General features: G+C 46.1%; 1 protein-coding gene across 4 annotated transcripts in view; it reads left to right on the top strand.

The window, feature by feature from the left end:
- The first annotated feature begins 8,509 nt into the window (after positions 1 to 8,509).
- SENP5 (SUMO specific peptidase 5) overlaps positions 8,510 to 18,238 on the top strand; it is a 68,267-nt gene continuing 58,538 nt past the window's right edge. For 3 of the 4 annotated variants that reach the window (XM_073023776.1, XM_008009645.3, XM_008009641.3), the window contains exon 1: positions 8,511 to 8,695. The gene's annotated coding sequence lies outside the window, so the exon portion shown is untranslated. Of the gene's footprint in view, positions 8,696 to 18,238 lie in introns of all 4 variants that reach the window. The other variant, XM_038003114.2, reaches the window with a different exon arrangement.

Raw genomic sequence — 18,238 nt, 5'->3', positions numbered from 1 at the left:
AACACCTCTGACAAAGGGATAAAGAAAAACATGGTTTGCAGATTGTTCCAAATGAACCTAAACAAGGTTTTGATCATGCCTCATTTTTGTTTGGTTGTTTTTTTGCTTTTGTTTTTCTTTTTTTTTTTTTTTTTTGAGACAGGGTTTCACACTGTCGCTCAGGCTGGAGTGCAGCGGTACGATCTCAGCTCACTGCAGACTCCACCTCCCAGGCTCAAGTGATCCTACCACCTCAGCCTTTCAAGAAGGGACTCCGGGACTCCCAGCCACCACACCCGGCTAATCTGTGTTTTTTGTAGACGGGTTTCACCATGTGACCCAGGCTGGTCTTGAACTCCTGGCCTCAAGTGATCCACAGCCTCAGGCTTCTAAAGTGCTGGGATGACAGGTATGAGCCACCTCGCCCAGCCATGCTTAGGTTCTTTCCGCAAAGTCAGCTACCTATGCAGTTTGAGGTGTGAGGGTTAACTAACTTCTGACAACCCCACTGCCAGATCATAATGAAAGCAAGTCTCAGACCAAATCTTGTCACACACCTAAAAGCTAATTTAAGCAAACAATTATCTGCAAAAGTGTTTGTTCAGCCTGTCCTGTAGCTCACTATGATCCATGCTATCTGTCCCATATGCTCTGTCCACAACCTTGCATGAAAATTTCACTTGTCTACAACCTTGCATGAAAAGTTCACTTGAGGCGGAGAGGGAAACATGCCAGGGGCCAGGATTCTGTTACCCTTCAAGATGGCATCATGTAACCAGACATCCTCTTAACTAGTGGCTGGTCACAGGATTATTTAAGGATGGAGCCTTGAGGGCCATTCCTAAGGGGTCAAGTTGCTGGCCTCACTAGATTCTTACGCCTCGTGTATGCAAAGGCAGCAGGAGTCTCTCAAATAACTTTAGCCAATGGAAAGATCCTGAATACCTTTCATTTCACTGATGAGAGCCCATTTATGACCTCATTACTGATTAACAAGCAACTAAGTTCATAAAGAAACAACCATTTATTTTTTCTTTCATTCATTCATTCATTCATTCATTCATTCATTCATTCGTTCATTCATTCATTTATTGAGACAGGGTCTAGCTCTGTTGCCCAGCCTGGAGGGCAGTGGTGTGATCATGACTCACTATAGCTTTGACCTCCTGGGCTCAGTCAATCCTTCCAGTTCAGCTTCCTGAGTAACTGGGACCAGAGATGCTTGCCACTACAGCTGGCTAAATTTTTTTATTATTATTTTGTGTATGGACGGGGGTCTCACGATGTTGCCAGGCTTATAACCGCACAATGGGTTCACCTTGCCCGCTGCCTAGACAGAGACGATACATCACAACAGGCGAATTGCAGTAGAGAAAGAGGAATTCACGCAGAGCCGGTGGTGCAGGAGACTGGAGTTTATTATTCAAATCAGTCTCCAAGCATTCAGGGATCAGTGTTTTTAAGGATAATTTGGTGGGTGGGAGAAGGCCAGTGAGAGACTGTTGATTAGTTGGGCCGAAATTGGAGCTGTCCTCTTGCGCTGAGTCAGTTCCTGGGTCGGGGCCACAAGATCAGATGAGCCAGTTTATCCATCTGGGTGGTGCCAGCTGACCCATCAAGGGCAGGGTCTGCAAAATATCTCAAGCACTGACCTTAGGAGCAGTTTAGGGAGGGTCAGAATCTTGTAGCCTCCAGCTGCATGACTCCTAACCATGATTTCTAATCCTGTGGCCAATTTGTTTGTCCTACAAAGGCAGTCTAGTACCCAGGCAAGAAGGAGGTTTTTTTTTGGGAAAGGGCTGTTACCATATTTGTTGTAAACTATAAACTAAGTTCCTCCCAAAGTTAGTTCAGCCTGCACCCAGGAATGAACAGGGACAGTCTGGAGGTTAGAAGCAAGATGGAGTTAGTTAGGTCAAATCTCTTTCACTGTCTCAGTTACAATTTTGCAATAGTGGTTTCAGGCTGATCTCGAACTCCTAGGCTCAAGTGATCCTCCCGCCTCGGCCTCCCCAAGTGTTGGAATTACAGGTATGAACCCCCACACCCAGCCAGAACATCTATTTCTGATAATCACTCTGCTTGTTAACTGAGCCTCAGGTGTTGATTGAGATATAGATAATAGAAATGCTTGTAGTACTGCACTCCAGTCTGGAACAAGAGAGCAAGACCCTAGCTCTTAAAAAAAAAACAAAGTGCCAGTAGTAGCTGCCTCTAATGTGTAGTGTGTAACCGTTCTGACTAGACACTGACTACCCTAATGAGTGAATTTTCTTTCTTTCTTTTTTCTTTTTTTTTTCTTTTTGAGACAGTGTTTTGCTCTTGTTGCCCAGGCTGACGTGCAATGGTGCCATCTTGGCTCACCGCAACCTCTGCCTCCCAGGTTCAAGCAATTCTCCTGCCTCAGCCTCCTCAAGGATCACTTGAGCCCGACTAGCTAGGATTACAGGCACGTGCCACCATGCCGGCTAATTTTGTATTTTTAGTAAGAGACGGGGTTTCTCCATGTTGGTCAGGCTGGTCTCAAACTTCTGACTTCAGATGATCCACCCACCTCAGCCTCCCAAAGTGCTGGAATTGCAGGTGTGAGCCACTGTGCCTGGCCTTTTTTTTTTTTTTTTTTTTCCAAGACAGAGTCTTGCTCTGTTGCCCAGGCTGTAGTGCAGTGGCACAATTTCCTCTGGGTTCAAGCAATTTCCAGCTAATTTTTGTGTTTTTGGTAGATACAGGGTTTCACTGTGTTGGCCAGGCTGGTCTCAAACTCCTGACCTCAAGTGATAGACCTGCCTCAGCCTCCCAAAGTGCTAGGATTACAAATGTGAGCCACTACACCCGGCCTGGTTGTTTAAAAAAAAGGATGTTCAAGACAAGTCGGAAAGTTTAAGCATGTCTTAGATGGTCTGCAGAAGTCATGAAGGGTTTCATAATTGCGGTAAAGATTTAGCCAAAGTTAACACTAAAGTTACCCTAGCCACCCAAATCCAATGCCACTTATCCTAAAAGGAATGTTACTTCTATTTTGTTATTTATTTTTATTTTTATTTTTTGGCCAGGCACAGTGGCTCACACCTGTAACTCCAGCACTTTGGGAGGCCAAGGTGGGCAGATCACTTGAGGTCAGGATTTTGAGACCAGCCTGGTCAGCATGGTGAAACCCCGTCTCTACTAACAATACAAAAATTACCTGGGCATGGTGGCACATGCCCGTAATCCCAGCTACTTGGGAGGCTGAGGCAAGAGAATTTCTTGAACCTGGGAGGTGGAGGTTGCAGTGAGCCGAGATTGTGCCACTGCACTCCAGCCTGGGTGACAGAGCAAGACTCCATCTCAAAAAAAAAAAAAAAAAAAAAAGGGAAAAGGAATGTTACTTTTATATTAATGTTTCAGCAACATCTGGTGGAGGGAAACCAGTGTTAGAACCCATCAGAATGGCTGACAGCAATCAGACTCCAAACGCTGCTGCAGACAGAACCACGCATGGACACGCCTTTCTTCTGAGGATCCTTAGATCGGTCCCAGGAGCAGTCCTGGCTGCTGCTCCCCACACAATGCCCCTTTTCAGCAAGAAGTAGCCAGAAAGAGTCTTTATCCAACATCCCCTAACAACAGTTTATCCAACACCCCCTAACAACAGTTTATCCAACATCCCCTAACAACAGTTAGGGTTACCACTCCAGAGGTGGGAATGATACAGGAGTTAAGAAGAAATTACTTAGGCAGATAGTGAGGGTATGGAAGTCTTTGGTGAGATTCTCCTTTGGATGAAAAGCAGCCCCAAATTATTTTTATTTCTGACACAGAGCTGCCTATAAAACCAAGCTGCAGACACAGATGCTGTCAGTTGTGCCAATCACATTCAAGATGGCGGCTCCCTCTTCCCTTCTCTGCCACCACGTGTACAGGAAGGAGCAGACAAGATGGCACCGGTCAAGGGGAAAGTTCATTTGCATAATGAGATTAGGGTGGGGCAGCCAGCCTTCCCTGCATAGTATGTAAACATCACACCTGATGGAACCAATCTGTGAGCCCTATGTAAATCAGACACCACCTCCTCAAGCCAGAGGATAAAATCCAGCATCTGCTGCTGGCCAGACTGTTCCTCTGGGAAGTCCCCTCTCTCACTAGAGAGCTGTTTTTTCTCTTTCTTTTGCCTGTTAAGCCTCCATTCATTCACTTAAGGTGCTTAGCACAGTGTCTGTAAATAGAAATCCCTCAAAACATATTCATTATTATTTTAAACTTTATTTTTAAATAATTTTGTTTTTATTTATTTTTGTTTTTTTGAGTTTTGCTGTTGTTGCCCAGGCTGGAGTGCAGTGGTGTGATCTCGGCCCACTGCAACCTCCACCTCCCAGGTTCAAGCAATTCTCCTGCCTCAGCCTCCCGAGTAGCTGGGATTACGGGCGTGCACCACCACGCTCGGCTAATTTTTGTATTTTTAGTAGAGACAGGGTTTCGCCATGTTGGCCAGGGTGGTCTCTAACTCCTGACCTCAGGTGATCTGCGCACCTCAGCTTCCTAAAGTGCTGGGATTACAGGCGTGAGCCACCTCACCTGGCTGTGAATATTTTAAGATAATTTTAGATTTACGGAAGTTACAAAGATAGCACAGGGTGACCTCATCTACCCTTCACACAGCTTCTCCTAATATTAGCATCTTACTATAACCATGGCATATTTGTCAAAACCAAAAAGTTGGTACAATAATATTAACAAAACTATAGACTTTGTTCAAATTTCAGCAGTTTTCCACTAATGTCGTTTTTCTGTTCAAGGATCCAATCCAGGATACCATATTGCATTCAGTAGTATTAAGTTTTTCAGAAAGAGACTCTGGTGTTCTCAGTTCATCCTGAATCCCAGGGGTTCGGTATAGTGACATCAGGCCTCTGGGAGGTGTTGAAGATGTTCACCTTAATTTTCTGGGACTTTCACATTAAGGTACCTCTCCCAGTAACGGGCTGGGTCAATCTGATGAGTTATTTTCATGCTTGAGGGCTTTGGGGAGATGGTCTCAGATGCTGAGAACTGAGGACTGGGCAGAAACTGAATTCCAGGAGCTGGGCGAGGAACTTGGGCAGTATTAACAGTTGTTTGCTCATGGGGTTGTGGTACCTGCAACCAAGGGGGCAGCATGGGAAGCAGTGTCTCCAAGAAGTGCCATACTGGGGCTAAGTAGGTAACGCAAGAGTGGGTTACCAACCCAAAGTGGATAAGGCAAAGAGGGGATGTTTGTGTATAAAGGAAGAAAAAAAAAAGTTTAACAAAAGTTGGTTGGCCAGGTGTGGTGGCTTATGCCTGTAATCCCAGCACTTCAGGAGACCGAGGCTGGCAGATCATGAGGTCAAGAGATCAAGCCCATCCTGGCCAACATGGTGAAACCCCGTCTCTACTAAAAATACAAAAATTAGCTGGGCGTGGTGGCAGTCACCTGTAGTTCCAGCTACTCAGGAGGCTGAGGCAGAAGGATCACTTGAACCCGGAATGTGGAGGTTGCAGTGAGCCGAGATCATGCCACTCCATGCCTGGTGACAGAGTGAGACTCCGTCTCAAAAAAAGAAAAAAAAAAAAATGCTGGTGGCTGGGCGCAGTGGCTCATGCCTATAATCTAAGCCTTTTGGGAGGTTGAGGTGGGTAGATCACTTGAGGCCAGGAGTTTGAGACCAGCCTGGCCAACATGGGCAAAACCCGTCTCTACTAAAAATACAAATATCAGGTGGGCATGATGGTGGGGGTGCCTGTAATCCCAGCTACTTGGGAGGCTGAGGCAGAAGAATCACCTGAACCCGAGGCAGAGGTTGCAGTAAGCCAAGATGGCATCACTGCACTTCAGCTTGGGCAACAGGGCAAGATTCCATCTTGAAAAAAAAAAGTTCAGAGCCAGATGATTTGAGGGAAATGACAGGAGCAGTGCCGAGCACGATCCATGAGCTAGGCATTCGAGCACGATCCATGAGCTAGGCATTCGGCAATGGGCGCTTTTAATGTAATTCTGCAGCTATGGATATAAGATGACTTGGGCAGGAACCAACAGAAGTGTGTAACTAGATGAAGGACATTTTCTGGTCTTCATAGTTCTGGATATCTGTGAAGGAAGCATACCCTGCCATTCTTAGGAAAGAAGTGCACATTTTCTTAGAATTTTAGCTTCCTATGAGCAAACTTTCTCTTGTTTAACAGACATCAGGAGAAAAAATGGAAATAATCTTATTTCAGTGGCAAATGAAATCAATGTGTGCTTATCTCAAGCTTAATGCAGGATTGGATCCAATATTTGTGCAGTAAAAGCAAAACGGGTTACGCATTAAATAGTTAAATTGTATTTTTTATTTTACTTTCAAAAATAGCAAGATAGGCTTATACATGAGAACAGGAAAAAAGCATGTATAATTGTGACATATAGGGCTACATTTGAGCTGGATCATGTCACTAAGAAAATAATTTTTCAGGCCAGGTGCGGTGGCTCATGCTGTAATCCCAGCACTTTGGGAGGCCAAGGCGGGCAAATCACGAGGTCAGAAGTTAGAGACGAGCCTGACCAACAGGGTGAAACCCCGTCTCTACTAAAAATGCAAAAATTAGCTGGTCGAGGTGGCAGGTGCCTGTAATCCCAGCTACTCAGGGGGCTGAGACAGGAAAATCGCTTGAACCTGGGAGGCAGAGGTTGCAGTGAGCCGAGATCGCACCACTGCACTCCAGCCTGGGTGACAGAGCAAGACTCCATCTCAAAATAATAATAATAATTTTTCAGGGTGTTGTACAAAATGGTCTTATGGCATATTTTGTTTTGTTTTATGGTCTCTCTCTCTCTTTTTTTTTCCAAGATAAAGTATCTCTGTGTAGCCCAGGCTGGCCTTGAATTCCTGGGCTTAAGGAATTCTCCTGCCTCAGCCTTGTGAGTAGCTGGGACCACAGGCGCACACCACCACGCCCGGCTAATTTTTCTATTTTTAGTAGAGATGGGGTTTACCATGTTGACCAGGCTGGTCTCGAACTCCTGACCTCAGGGGATCCTCCTGCCTCTGCCTCCCAAAGTGCAGGGTTTACAGGCGTGAGCTAATGCGCCTGGTCAAGAGAAGAGTTAACTGTTTAAAAGACTGTTACCATGTCAGATAAGAACTGCAACTTTGTGGCTTTCTGAACCCTGTCAACTCTCCATGCAGAATACCACAGCCTTACCAGCTTGACGTGGCAGATGAAGGAGTACAAAACAGTGGAGCAGCTAGAAACTTAAAGGATAAATTCTAGAAGTGAGAAAGTCGCAGTTGGGTTGGATTCAAAACCTGAGTATAAAGGCTGCCTAAATTCCTGGCTGGCCATACTACAGACGTACACAGGAGCTCCAGGGACCCCTATAAAATGGCAAGCAGGGGGGCCGGGGCGGGGGCAGCAGGAATCCTACCTTGAAGACAGAAGTGATCCTGGTGAGATTTATGAGTTTTATACTGAGTCTGTTCCTCAACCCACACACAATTCAGGTGGCAAAAAGTGAAAGCATTATTGGTTTGAAGGGTCATGAGACAGAAGTTGAGGCTCATAAAACAACATGAAATGTAGAGGGTGTGCCCCGAACACAGTCTATCACCCCTGGGTTCGAAATCTACTATTCTTTGCCCTGTAAGGCATAAGAAGGGTAGGTTCGCTTCCTGGCTCCCGTGTACTTTCTTCCCCTGTGATATGACTCCCAGAAGCATGCAGGAGGTCCAACGGTGCTTATTCTCTCTCTTTTTCCTTTTTTTTTTTTTTTTTTTTTTTTTTTTTGAGATAGAGTCTCGCTCTGTTGCCCAGGCTAGAGTGCAATGGTGTGATCTCAGCTCACTGCAACCTCCACCACCCAGGTTCAAGCGATTCTCCTGCCTCAGCCTCCTGAGTAGCTGGGATTACAGGTGCGTGCCACCACACCTGGCTAATTTTTGATGTCTCCACCATCAACGCATATCCTTATTGTCTACACAGGCTCTCAGCAACACACCCTTGGTATTCCATTGCAGCCACCTCCACTTCATTCTTTCAGATCGAGTATGTTCAAAACTGAACTCATCTTCCGCCATAAATCTGCTATTATGATGTCAGGACCTGTCAGAACCCTGGCTTGTAATTTTGGAAAGCATTCCCAGTTGGGGCGGGTAGGACACAGATAAAGAGGCCAATCCCAATACCGGGGTAAGATCAAGGGGAAAACCAGAGAGGGGACGCCGGGCCAGGCCTCACGACGTCCAGAGCTGGGATGGGTCTTTAGCTTTCGGCGCAGGGGTGACGGGGTCAGCGGAGGGTCGGGGTGTACACTAGCTGCGGTCTTATTTAGCCCTTTTAGGTTCAAAGCTGGAGAACGGGCTGAAGTCTCAAACGCGCTTCGCAGCTCCTGAACGCAGCTCCCAAGCCAGCGCGTCCTGAGGGAGGCTGGGGCTAAGGCCGCGGTGACGGTCGGGGGCGGGGCGGCTCCGGGCCGGGGGGCGGGGCGGGAGCGCCGGAAGCGGGGCGGTGCCAGACCCAGCCCCGCAGGCGGAAGGGCGCGGAGGAGGTGACGCGATAGGCCGGCGCCGGCGTCGCGGCTGCCGCTTCAGAGGAAGCTCGGCGGCTGTGGCCGCGGCGAGCAGGCCGGACGCCTCTTCGCTGGCGGGGCTTCCCCTGGAGCTGACGAAGGCGGGGCCCGCGGTCCAGGCTACTGCCGCGTCGGGGCCGGTGGCGGGGCAGCTGCCAGGAACGAGGGTCGCAGGTAAGCTGGGACGTGGGCAGCCAAGTGACGGATTCAGCGATCGCCTGGCGGGGCTGGCTGGGGCCATTCCCGCGCCGGTGCGCGCCAGCTCAGCGCCCGGTCCGGAGGCCTCGAGCCGCCCTCCCCCGCCCGAGCCGGAGGCCGCGGTCCGTCTCGGCCACAGCCTGCCGTTCCGGGGGAGGCGCGCGAGCTCGTCCCGCGGGGCCGCTGCCCTGCGCTCTCCAGCCGGGCTGTGCGGCGCAGGCACCGGGAAGCTGGCGCCCCCCAGCTCCTCCCGAAGCCGGGAAAGCTCTGGGAGGAGGAGCGGCTGTCACAGGCCTCCGGCTCCTGCCGCCTTGGAAGTCCGGGGTTCTTATTTGCTCAGACCGCTCTGCCTCCTTCCGGCCTTGGTTCTTTCCCTCGCACTCCCGGGACCCTTTTCCAGAGAGCCCGGTTGGGCATGAGCGCGGCGGGAGATGTCTTTTCCCTTCGGTCTGCGCTGAGTGGTATCATCCCCCGCTCTACGCCCTGTGGCCACTCTGTCGTGGGAGGAGGGATGCGGAGAGGATGTGGGAGTTTTGGACTCAGAGCCAGAATAGCCGAGGTGAAATCCTACCCTGCTGTCTGGTAGTGTTTTTTTCATCTCATGCTAGACATTTCGACCTTTTTCACCCCAGGTAAAGTGGGACTTTCTTCTACCAATATAAATTATAATGTTTGGAGAATTAGATGAAGAAAGCAGACGTTATGAAATGTTTTGAGAATCTGGTTAAATTTAAGAATATCCAGGACACTTCATGATAGGTTCCTAATTCTGTTGTTTTGCGTTTTGCCCGGAATAACTAAGCTTGGTATGGAGAAGGGTGCCCGGAGATGCCAGGCACTTGTGTGGTCAGAGCCTAACTGCAGTCTCTGTTTTGGGTGGGCAGCATCAGGAAGAAACCAGACTCTCTCCTAGCCATCCACATGTCTCACTTTTGTTGATAGCACATTATTGGTATAAGGGATGGCTTGTATCAGTTTTGATCTTTACTCAAGGTAGTTTTTTCCCAGTGCATCTTTTCTAGGAGAAAAGCTTGGTTTGTAGGGGAGGGTGATGGGGAGTGGGGCTTCATTTACACCTTGGCTCACAATTTTTTTTTTTTGGCGAGGCGACCGGGTCTCACTGTAACAGGCTGGAGTGCAATGGCGCTATCATTTTGGCTCACTGCAACCTCTGCCTCCTGGGTTCAAGAGATTCTCCTGCCTCAGCCTCCAGAGTAGCTGGTACAGGTTCCCGCCATCACGCCCGGCTAATTTTTGTATTTTTAGTAGACACGGGGTTTCACCATATTGGCCAGGCTGGTCTCGAACTCCTGAGCTCAAGTGATCTACCTGCCTTGGCCTCTCAAAAGTGCTGGAATCGGCCAGTCGCGGTGGCTAATGCCTGTAATCCCAGCACTTTGGGAGGCCGAGACGGGCGGATCACCTGAGGTTGGGAGTTCGAGATCAGCCTGACCAACGTGGTGAAACCCCATCTCTACTAAAAATACAAAATTAGCCAGGCGTGGTGGCGCAGGCCTGTAATCCCAGCTACTCGGAAGGCTGAGGCAGGAGAATAGCTTGAACCCGGGAGGAGAGGTTGCGGTGAGCTGAGATCACGGCATTACACTCCAGCTTGGGCAACAAGAGCAAAACTCCCTCTCAAAAAAAAAAAAAAAAAAAAAAAAAGGTGCTGGGGTTACAGGCATGAGTCACTGCACCTGGCCTGTATCACTTGGTAAATTAACCTTTTTTTTGGGTAGGCTATTATGTGAATCCTTCAAAAATCATAGAAAAATTGAAATTTAACAGTATTTTGCTTTTATTCTAGCTTGTCATAAACCCAGTGCTCTATACACAGGCCTGCCTTTCTGCCTTCTCTATCCTGGCATGCATGGCCTTACTTCGTGTTATTAGCCAGCTTCCTATGGAGCTCAGTTTGGGAACAGGGGATTCTGTGCTTCTCTAGTTGCCAAACATCTGATTGAAGTAGATCACCTTGGCATTCGCGATATTAAGCATGTCTTTGCGAGGTTTTAGTTCCTGTTTCTTTTCCGGGTTAGATTGTACTCTGTCACTTATTTAAAGAATGTGGCAGACACTTAGGAGGGGTCAACTGATAAGGTGGTCACAGTGTTCCACATGTATTTTTCTTACCCATTATGGTGAAACCCTTGTGACTTTTTTTGGGGGGTGGGTAATATTTTCAAAATTAGGGTAAATAGGCCATCAGGCTGAGTTGCGCATTCTCTTTTAGGGAAATACATTCATTCTCAAAGTATTCTTTGGTAGCCTTCTCATTGCTTTAGCAATTCCTACTCTATTATTAGTAGAGCCGGAAATGGACCCTATATTACAGATTTTCCAAATATACTAAATTATGTTTTCTCTAAAATGATCATGTTTATAGCATGTTGATTTTCATTTTTCTTTTTTTTGAGACAGAGTTTCACTCTTGTTGTGCAGGCTGGAGGCAACGGCTCGATCTCAGCTCGCTGCAACTTCCGCCTCCTGGGTTTAAGTGATTCTCCTGTCTCAGCCTCCCAAGTAGCTGGGATTAGAGTGCCCACCACCACGCCTAGCTAATTTCTGTATTTTTGGTGGAGACGGGGGTTTCACCGTATTGGCCAGGCTGGTCTTGAACTCGTGACCTCAAGTGATCTACCTGTCTTGGCCTCCCAAAGCGCTGGGTTTACAGGTGTGAGCTACCATACCCAGTCAGCAGCATGTTGATTTTCTACAACCAGATGACAAAGGACATCCTGAAGTCACTGATTTAAAAAGTCATGTTGCCCTGGCGCGGTGGCTCATGCCTGTAATCCCAGCACTTTGGGAGGCCAAGGTGGGTGGATCACGAGTCAGGAGTTTGAGAACAGCCTGGCCAACACAGTGAAACCCCGTGTCTACTGAAAATACAAAAAAAAATTAGCTGGGCATGGTGGCGGGCACCTATAATTCCAGCTACTCGGGAGGCTGAGGCAGGAGAATCGTTTGAACCCATGAGGCGGAGGTTGCAGTGAGCCGAGATTGCACCATTGCACTCTAGCCTGGGCAACAGGGTAAGACTCTGTCTCAAAACAAAAACAAGAACAAGTCATGTTAACACATAGGTTGTCTAATATATTCAGAGTCTAGAGAGACCTGGTATGTATCTGAGAAACCAAATAGCTGAATCTCTAAAATTTTATTTTTGTGTCTAAAATACCTTAATTCTGAAGTTTTAATTGATGTTGAATTTCAGATTCTGACAGGAGACAAATAGGGGTATATGTGAAGGGTTAGTATGAACCCAGGGTTACAGTTTCAATCTAAACTGATACTGCAGATTTAACACTGAAACAAAGCAGCTCTAGGGAGTTGTAACAACCTAGCAAAAAGTGAAGGTTAGAAGTCACTGACTGGCTCTTGAGGCAGTCTTCTGACTCTCAAACTACTTGAGACTAAAATTTTCAAGAATTTTTTAACTTAATTTTTTTTTTTTTTTTTTTTTTTTTGAGACGGAGTCTTGCTCTGTGCCCCAGGCTGGAGTGCAGTGGCGCGATCTCGGCTCACTGCAAGCTCCGCCCACCCCGGGTTCACGCCATTCTCCTGCCTCAGCCTCCCGAGTAACTGGGACTACAGGCGCCCGCCACCTCGCCCGGCTAATTTTCTTGTATTTTTAGTAGAGACGGGGTTTCACCGTGTTAGCCAGGATGGTCTCGATCTCCTGACCTCGTGATCCGCCCGTCTCGGCCTCCCAAAGTGCTGGGATTACAGGCTTGAGCCACCGCGCCCGGCTTAACTTAATTTTTTAAAGATATAATTTATGGCTTGGCGCAGTGGCTGTCGCCTGTAATCCCAGCACTTAGGGAGGCCGAGGCCGGTGGATCACCTGAGGTCAGGAGTTTGAGACCAGCCTGGCCAACATAGTGAGACCCCGTCTCTACTAAAAATACAAAAATTACCTGGGCGTAGTGGCACACACTTGTACTCCCAGCTACTCAGGAGGCTGAGGCGGGAGAATCTCTTGAACCTGGGAGGTGGAGCTTGCAGTGAGCCGAGATCAGGTCATTGCACTTCAGCCTGGGCGACCCAGTGAGACTCCGTCTCAAAAAAAAAAAAAAAGATACAGTGAAATACATAGACTTTAAGGGTTTTTGTTTTTTAAAGCATATGTACACAAAATGGAAGACAGAAAAACAGGAAAAACATTTTGGAAGTTGGAATGCAGATTGATTTAAGCAGTCCGCCCGCCTTGGCCTTCCAGAATGCTGAGATTACAGGCTTGAGCCACCACACTTGGCCGATAACTTTTTCATAGTGAAGCTTCAGTTAACCTGTACAGTGGCTGCGCTTTGAACTTTCACCCAAATATTGGGCTCGTTAAGGGGCTGTTCAGGCTTGGGGCTGTCCTAGAGTTAGTGAGTATCTATCTAACAAGAGTGTAAACCTCACTTCCACTTCTATTTCCCTTGTGTGTGTGTTTTATCTTTGAAGGAATGTTGGTATTTGGTCAATATGAACATACAGCAGCATAGCTGGGAATACAGGGGCAGAAGTGTAAAGGAAACTGATGTGAAGTTTGCTTTTAATTCCTGGGCCGTTTTATTTGAGAACCTTCAATGGCAGTGTCTTGTCATTGCTCTAGGTTCCGATTCCCTGAAGAAGGGACCTCCTACTTGGAGAGTACAAATCGGGCTTCCAGCAGTCTGGTTGCTAAACTGAGGGAAAGGCTGAAGGTCTTAGCATTCATCCACTCATTCATGTTCATTTAACTCAACTATTTTCAGTAAGATGACCTCATTCTCAGCTGGACCAGTTGAAAAGCGTTCCAGTCCAGGAATTCTTTGTTTTTACATAGGATTGTTTTAAGCTGCTACATGTGGTTAGTGGCTGCCATATTGGATAGTGGAGCTGCACTATCCAATATGGTAGCCACTAGCCACGTGTAGCAGCCTAAATCTAAATAATTAAAATTAAAGGTTTAGTTCCTCACTTGCACTAGACACATTTCAAGTGCTTAATGGCCACATTTGCCCAGAGGCTACCATACTGGGTAAGACATTTTATTGGGCTGTGCTGTTGTAGTTTAGAGAAGAAGACTCCAGGTTTCTTCAAGGATGGGTAGGGGATAGTTGGCTGGTTTTGTGGCGTGTGGGAGGATATTTAAATCATTTGACCAATCCTTTTATTTTTAGCATCATATTCACATTCACATCCCTCTGTAGAACAGTTCCTGACCTGTTTTGAGGTATTGTTCTTTAAATTGCTTTCCTCCCTGCAAGCTTGAGATTTAACTTTTTTTTTTTTTTTTGAGACAGAGTCTCGCTCTGTTGCCCAGGCTGGAGTGTAGTGGCATGAACTTGGCTCACTGCAACCTCCACCTCCCAGGTTCAAGCAGTTCTCCTGCCTCAATCTCCCAAGTAGCTGAGATTACAGGCGCATGCCACCATGCCCTGCTAATTTTTGTATTTTAGTAGAGATGGGGTTTGCCAAGTTGGCCAGGCTGGTCTCAAACATCTGACCTCAGGTGATCCACCCACCTCAGCCTCCCAAAGTGTTGAGATTACAGGCGTGAGCCATGGCATCCGACTGATATTTATTTTTATTTATTTATTTATTTATTTATTTATTATTTTTTTCTTTTTTTTTTTTTTTTTTTTTTTTTTTTTTTTTTGAGACGGAGTCTTGCTCTGTAGCCCGGGCTGGAGTGCAGTGGCCGGATCTCAGCTCACTGCAAGCTCCGCCTCCCGGGTTCACGCCATTCTCCTGCCTCAGCCTCCGGAGTAGCTGGGACTACAGGCGCCCGCCACCTCGCCCGGCTAGTTTTTTTGTATTTTTAGTAGAGACGGGGTTTCACCGTGTTAGCCAGGATGGTCTCGATCTCCTGACCTTGTGATCCACCCGTCTCGGCCTCCCTAAGTGCTGGGATTACAGGCTTGAGCCACCGTATTTTTTTCTTAAGACAGGGTTTCACTCTTGTTGCCCAGGCTGAAGTGCAATGGTGTGATCTTGGCTCACCGCAACCTCCACCTCCTGGGTTCAAGCGATTCTCCTGCCTTAGCCTCCTGAGTAACTAGGATTAAAAGCATGCACCATCATGCCCGGCTAATTTTTGTATTCTTAGTAGAGATGGGGTTTCTCCATGTTGGTCAGGCTGGTCTTGAACTCCCAAACCCAGGTGATCTGCCTTCCTCGGCCTCCCAAAGTGCTAGGATTACAGGCGTGAGCCACCGTGCCCAGCCCCAACCAAGATTTAACTTCTTTAGATCTTTAAGTCAATCCACATTCCAACTTTCAAAATGTTTTTGCTGTTGTTTGGTCTTCTATTTTGTGTATGTATGCTTTAAAAAACAAAAGCCCTTCAGTTTTATGTATTTCACTGCAAGTGAATTATATCTTTAAAAAATTAAGTTAAAAAATTCTTAAGATGTTGATCAAAGGATGGAAAAGTCTCAGATTGGAGGAATAACTTTTAGTGATCTATCCCATTGCATGGGAACCACAGTTTAGAATGAAGGCCAGACACGGTGGCTTAATGCCTGTAATCGCAGCACTTTGGGAAGCGGAGGCAGATCACCTGAATTCAGGAGTTCGAGACCAGCCTGACCAACATGGTGAAACCCCATCTCTAGTGAAAATACAAAATTAGCTGGGCGTGGTGGCGCATGCCTGTAATCACAGCTACTTGGGAGGCTGAGGCAGGAGAATCGCTTAAACCCTGGAGGTGGAGGTAGTAGTGAGCCGAGATCATCCATTGCATTCCAGCCTGGGCAACAAAAGCGAAACTCTGTCTCAAAAACAAAAAAAAAAGAAAAAATGTGTGTATTTCAAAATTGTTAAGAACAACAGATTTTTATTGTTCTCATGACAAAACATAAAGTTGGTGAGGTGATGAATATGCTAATTAGCTTTATTGAGTCTTTCTACAGTGTATATATAGATCAAACCATGACATTGTATTCCATAAATATACACAATTGTTTGTCAATTAAAAATATGTAAATTACATCCTGGCCAACATGGTGAAACCCCCTTTCTACTAAAAACACGAAAATTAGTCAGTCCTGGTGGCACACGCCTGTAGTCCCAGCTGCTTGGGGGGCTGAGGCTGGAGAATCCTTGAACCTGGGAGGCGGAGGTTGCAGTGAGTCGAGATACGCCACTGCACTCCAGCCTGGGTGACAGTGAGACTCCGTCTCAAAAAAAAAAAAAAATTAATTTTAATTAGTTATTTAGGGATGGGTCTTGCTATGTTGTCCAGGTTGGTCTCAAACTCTTGGCCTCAAAGGATCCTTCTGCCTCAGCCTCTTGAGTAGCTGGGATTACAGACATGTACCATGGTGCCTGGCTGGTTTTTTCTTTTAAAAAATTAATTTATTCGCTCACATCTGTAATCTTAGGTACTCAGAAGGCTAAGTCAGGAGGATCACTTGAGCCTGGGAGTTTGGGGCTGCAGTGAGCCGTGGCAGACAGAATGAGACCTTCTTTTTAAAAAAAAGAAAAGAAAAAAGATTAAGGGAAATTTTTTTATTCTTAATGAAGTTTTAGGAGGGAATGATGTTAAAATGTGTCTGCTTAATCTGCAGTCTTTATCCACAAGTAAAGTACTTCATCAGAATTTAAACACGTATAAGAATCTCCATTTAAAAATGTTTCAGCTTTACCCAGGCTTCCTGAGCAATTTTTATGTATCGCCTTCTTTATTCCACCTTGGTTTTTGTCCTTTCCCTTGTACTAAAATTTCTCCTGCAAATGTCAAGAGAATTCAGTGAACACTTTTAATCCTTATCTAGCTTGGCTTCTCAACAACCTTTGACCATTTCCCTCTTTTTAGAAACTTGTTCTAGCTTTGCTGATACCACCTTTACCTGATTTTCCACCTTATCTCCCTGGTCATTCCTTTTCACTTTCCTTTGCTTAGTCTTCTTTCTTTATCTCACTCTTAAATCCTGGAGTTCCACCCGGGCACACCTGTATTCCCAGCACTTTGGGAGGCTGAGTTGGGCGGATCACCTGAGGTCGGCAGGTCAGACCAGCCTGAGCAACACGGAGAAACCCGTCTCTACTAAAAATACAAAATTATCTGGGTGTGGTGACATGTGCCTGTAATCCCAGCTACCTGGGAGACTGAGGCAGGAGAATTACTTGAACCCAGGAGGCGGAGGTTGCAGTGAGCGGAGATCATGCCATTGTGCTCCAGCCTGGGCAACAAGAGTGAAACTGCCTCTCAAAAAAAGAAAAAAAATCCTGGAGTTCCTTGGGATATTGCCCTAGGGTATATTCTCTTCTACCTTTTGCAAATTCTAAGTGATCTTATCATTTTCTATAGCTTTGGTTACTCTTAAGCTGAAAACTGGAATTCACATGATGTCCTCTTTTCAGAATTCTTGAACCGTGTATCCAATGGTATATATCCACTTGGATTTCTAATGGTCATCTCAAATTCAACATGTGAAAGACTAAAGGCATAGTTAGTATAACCTTCCCCTAATCTATCTCCATCTGTGTTTCATATCAGTGATACCACTATCTACCTAGTAACTGATACTGGAACTTTTACTGCCTACAGATAGGCTTTTGACAAATGACAAATCCTTTCTGTGTCCTGAAGATTGATTCACTTTGCTACATCCTGCCAGTTTTTCAGTCTAAGAAGCTGTCACACTGTATCTGCATTGATTTACCTGTAACAGACTCCTAATGGGTTTCTTCTGCTGTGACCTTCTCCTAGGCATTCTGCACATTGCAGGTAGAATGATTTTTTTCAAGAATGTGAATCAGATCTTTGTCTTTCAGTGGCTTCATACCAACCTTATGTTAAGTATCACCATCATGAATTTAGCTCTTTTGTTCCTTACCTACCCCTTTGGTGCCTGTAAGTGTTACTGAAGTTATTTCCGTTCCTTGGAATACTGAATTCTCTCTCTTGCCTAGTAACTCTTGCTCATCATTTGTCTCAGCTGAAAAATAATTTCTTCAGAGAAAAAGTAATTTCTTCAGAGAGGTGTTTCCTGACCCTTTTGCCAGATATTTCCATTGTACCCTGAATGTGACTTTTTTTTTTTTTTTTTTTTTTTTTGGAGACAGAGTCACCTAAGCGAGAGTGCAGTGGTGTGATCATAGCTCAGTGAAACTTTGACCTGCCATGCTCAAGTGATCCTTCCACCTCACCCTCCTGAGTAGATGGGAACACAGGCATGTACCACCACTTTTGACTAAGTTTTTCTTTTTTTGAAGACAGTATCTCCCTGTGTTGCCCAGGCAGGTGATCTTGAACTCCTGGGCTCAAGCAATACTCCACGTCTGCCTCCCAAAGTGCTGGGATTACAGGCATAAGCCACCATGCCTGGCTGATATTTGGCAGTATACCATAGTAAGAGTTTATTTGAATTATGTTATTTCATATTAAGAAGTTTGTTTATATATAAGTGATTTTTTTCCACTGACAAGGTAAAACAGCACTCTAGAGATTCCTAAATTTTTTCTGTTTATACCCTCCTTAATATGTTTTTTACATGTCCCTAAGCTTAATAGTTTAATTTATTAAGTAATTAGGTGCAA

The sequence above is a fragment of the Chlorocebus sabaeus genome, chromosome 15 (genome assembly GCF_047675955.1).
Source record: "Chlorocebus sabaeus isolate Y175 chromosome 15, mChlSab1.0.hap1, whole genome shotgun sequence".
Taxonomy (NCBI): Eukaryota; Metazoa; Chordata; class Mammalia; order Primates; family Cercopithecidae; genus Chlorocebus; species Chlorocebus sabaeus.
Note: the sequence above shows the minus strand (reverse complement) of the source record. Positions and strands in the feature narration are given on the sequence as shown.